The sequence below is a fragment of the Leishmania donovani genome, chromosome 27 (assembly GCF_000227135.1).
Source record: "Leishmania donovani BPK282A1 complete genome, chromosome 27".
In the NCBI taxonomy this organism is placed as follows: Eukaryota; Euglenozoa; class Kinetoplastea; order Trypanosomatida; family Trypanosomatidae; genus Leishmania; species Leishmania donovani.
In genome coordinates, this window is record NC_018254.1 from 338,031 (window position 1) to 342,312 (window position 4,282).

A 4,282-nucleotide genomic window follows, 5' to 3' on the forward strand; every position below is an offset into this window, starting at 1 on the left:
GGGGAGGGAGAGGGGGGAGATGTGTTCGAGCCACGCTGGCCGCTCCGACGCCACGCCCTCCACAACCTCACCAGCGACATCAGCAGCGATACATCGCTCTGACCTCCCCTACGTCGTCGGTGCTGGGCCCCGCCACCACCCGAGGTGGCTGGGGCACTTGGCAGGGGTTTAGGGGTTGGGGGGCTGGCTCGCTTCCCCACAGCCACACACACACACACACACACACACAGAGTGGGGTGCGTGCTGGGCCCTGCGACATGACGCACTGAGGGATGCCCACCGCCCACCCCCTCCGTCGTAGACGGGGAGGAGGAAGGGGCGGGCAGAAAAGAAAAGCGTCCAACAGGAACGCGAGAATGTCGCGTGAAATGAGGAGTAGGCCCCTGGCGATGTGGTCATGTCGGTCATCCGCTCGGTTCAGGGTGAAATGCGGGATCTCCCGAGGCGCGCCTCGCGTGCATCTAGCTCAGCTAGTCGCTCAGCGTACTGTGCCTCCCACAACAGGCTCCGCGTCTCCCACGCAGCGACCCTTTCTCGGAAAAGCTGCTCCGAGTACCGAAGTGCTGCCTCTCGCCTGTCTAGCGCCTCTCGCTGACTCTGAAGCCGCCGATAGAGTCGAGTCTCTGCTCCTGTGGAAGAAACTGAATCACGCTCGGCGGAACGGTACTCTGCTATAAGGGAATGTGCAGACGCTTCATGATTCGCTGCGCATGACACCAACGGTTTCGTGGGCCTCGCAGCCATGCAAGGGTAAGAGAGAGACGATGTAGGCGCTCCCGGTGCGCACCTCTTTGGGCCACGCTCAAACTCCATCACGACTCAGCGGCCAGGGGCTAAAGTAGGCACGCAGTGAGAGCGGCAAGATGGTGAAAGAGAGGTGTAAAGGTGCCACGATCCGAGCCAGAGAGTGTATATATGCATCCATGTAAGCGTCGATGTCGAGGTGCACGCGTTGAGGATCGGCGATGGAGTGTTGTGATCACCACTTCTCAGCAGCAAATGAGCGCCAGCAGCCGCAAGAAGAGAACAGAGGGAATGAAAGAGGGGATCAGCAGCTCACATGCATACAAGAGCACATCGGGGTACGCCGGCCATCAAGACAGGCATCGCGTGAGAGCACTTACTGCCTGCTTTAGGCCCTCGTTGGTGTTTTCAACACCACTCGTCTTGCACTACGAAAGCGCACTCAATGCAAGCACTCTGGCCAGTAGAGGAGGGCAAAATTACTGCCCTGCCGTAACAGAGCGCCGGGCTATCATTGAAGGCGAAAAACATCCCTTTGCTTGGTAAGCTGTGCTGTGTCACATGGATGAACTGAGCGCACACGCACGCACACATGAAACAGTCCGAACCTGTTTAGAAACAGAAAAATGCAATAGAGAGACATGAGCGATGCAGTGAAGCAAGCCGTTCCGGCATGTGCGGCGCAACAGACGTTACAGATCAGACCAACACACAGAGAGACAGAAACGTAAGTCACTACACTTGGCGCTGTTCGCCCTCTTTTGCGTCCCAGCGCACCGCCGTAAAAACGCGACGCGACACAGCTTCACGATCTCATCTGCTCAGCGGACCCTCCTCCCACTTCCCTTGGACAGAGGCGCAGTTCGAGTGTTCGCCGCGAACGAAGAAAGCCTCTCGCAGCCGGTTCCTCGCTTCCGTTCACTGCACTTCGCGCTGACAGCTGTGGCGAAGAGAGAACAGAAGCAGAGCAGTGCGCGCATACGTGACCCGTTAAAAGACGAGAACGAAAAGAATAATATATATTCATATATATCGCAAATGAAGTAAAACGGCTCATCGCAACCCTAAAAGATGGCGCCTTCCGAATCCCGCTCCCCCTCTGCCGCGCGGAGAAGGAGGAGCGAAACGGTGATGGAAGGGTGGGACGCACAACGAAACGAAGGAGAGATGGTGGTGCGGCGAAGAGACAAACAAACCGTAAGAAGAGAAAAGGGGGGCGCTCACACACATGCACACATGCTCGCAGAGATCAATAGAGAGAGAGGGAGTCCAACACATGTATGTGCGTCTGCGTTGACGCCATGGGGAGAGCACAGACGACGAAACAAACATAAAGTCAAAGGAGAAAGAGTGAGAAGGATGCTCGTGCGACTAAGCCGGTGAAGGGGAGGGGGGTACGCACCGCGCCACGACAGTGTGCGAGGAGGAGGAAGGTGTGAAGGGCCGCCGTCTCGCAGAAATGGACCGGAGAAAAGGGGGGAAGAAAAAGGGTAAAATGAAAAAGCATCGGGGGAGGGGGAGAGCCCTGCATGGGATGGCAGAAGGATCAAACGAAGCGAATTGACTGCAAGAGATTGGCTCATCCGAAACAAAAGCGGCGGACCGGAGGAAAATCATGTTAAAACGGTAGAAGGGGAAGTGGGGCAGCTACAGCATGTTCGAGCGCACCTGAAGAACACTCGAGAAATTTCCACCAACGAAACGTTGCGATGCGTGCAACTTGCGAGCACGCAGAAAGAGTCCCCCTCCCCCATAAAACGAAGAAAACGCACTAGCGCAGCAAATAGGAGAGACCGACACAAAAAAAAAGGACAAGCCCACACTTCATCGTAGAAAGAAACACCTACACGGGTCAGCGCACTTTACTAGGTTGCTACCCCGTTTCTTATCATCATCGTCTCTCTCCATCTTCGCTATTTGCGGTGCCGCTCGCCGCGTGCCGTGGTGCAGACACTCTGAGCAAGAAGGATAAAAATCCATTGGCACCACGGAGTGCAAATGCACCACCATCACCGCACATAAAAGAAGGGGTGTCTAAAGAGATGACGAAGTTCCACGAGCGATCCCGCAAGCAACGAGCGGGTCCTGCCAGCCGCCTGCAACTGCGGCACCCACCGTGAGGAAAGGGGGTTCTGATAGCCGTAACGAAAGGGGAGTTGCCGGGCCGCAGGGGGGGGGGGTCGGGGAGGGGGAGGAATCATCCAGCCGTATATACACAAGAGGCGGCATGAGCTTCACCAAGACGAAGCAACTGGCTTGGGAACTTCTCAGTGAAGTCGAAACATAAAAAAATAAGGCGTGCGTGTGTGTGTGTGGAGTATCACAAATAAGTCATAAGTGATAAGAGACGGCAAAACGCAGATACGAAAACAACAATATTTACAGATATATACATATATATATGCATACACGTGTATGTATGTATACATTAATACCAAACATAAACAGACGACGCCACATGTCATAAAATCACGAGACAAACCCTGAAAGCCACGGATGTACGGAGAGTACGAAAACAAAACAAAGAAAGGAAGGACATGTGCGTATGCAACAATCACAAATAGGTGAGATGCACGCTGCAATTGGGATGCAACCATCGGACAGAGGTGCTGCGGAGCAGGAGGTGGTGGTGGCAAGGAGGGGAAGCGGGTAACAGAAACGCAAACGAAACAATAATATCCTCGGAGAGATCTGGAAGCAAAAAAAAAATTTGGAGGCCATCGAATACGAAAAAGCCCTAAAAAGGCAAATCAACACACGAGAAGACTCGCGTGCCAGTGTATTCGAGAAGGCAGCACCATACAGCACGCCAACGTACACGTCACCACGCCAAAACAAACCAAAAAAAAAAATGATCGCACAAGAAACATCACAGAAATGAAAGCGCAAAAACAACGGATAGTGAACAGAAATGCAAAGAGAATGGCTGCCAGGGAAAAAGAAAGAGACAAGCGCCGCATGCACGAACTTCGCCACCTCGCACGAGCTATGCGAACGGTGAAGTGAGCCAAAGCCCGCTAACAGCAACCGGAGGGAAAGATACAGAGAAACGCTGACGAATTCACGCTGAATAGTGTCGAAGCCACCGCTCTCCACCGCCACAAAGACATGTGATCCTTCGTCCTTTCAGTCTCCTCGGCGCTCGGGAGGGCGTCGCTTCACCTTTTCCGTCCTCTCCCCATTTCTCCTTTTTGGTATATACTTTTCCCTCCACATGTCCATTCCACTTCCACGGACAAGTCAGCAAGCCTACACGCACACAGCCACAGCTCGCCTGCGACTGTTGCGCCACGGCTAAGGCCTGGTCGTCCAGGACGAGCGGCCTGCCGTCGGATCGGGCCGCGCGTCTAACCGGCTCTTCCTCTTCTTCCTCGTCCCTTCCCCGGGTGCGTGTTGCGCGATCGGCGCCAGGCGGACCTGGCGGGACTGCATGCCTTGATCCACCCGGGCCGCGTCCAGGGCTCTGCTCGAGGGCGGAGGCAGTGGCGTCTGTCGTGCGGGCACTAGGGGGCGGATATAAGTGAATGGAGGAGGAGCT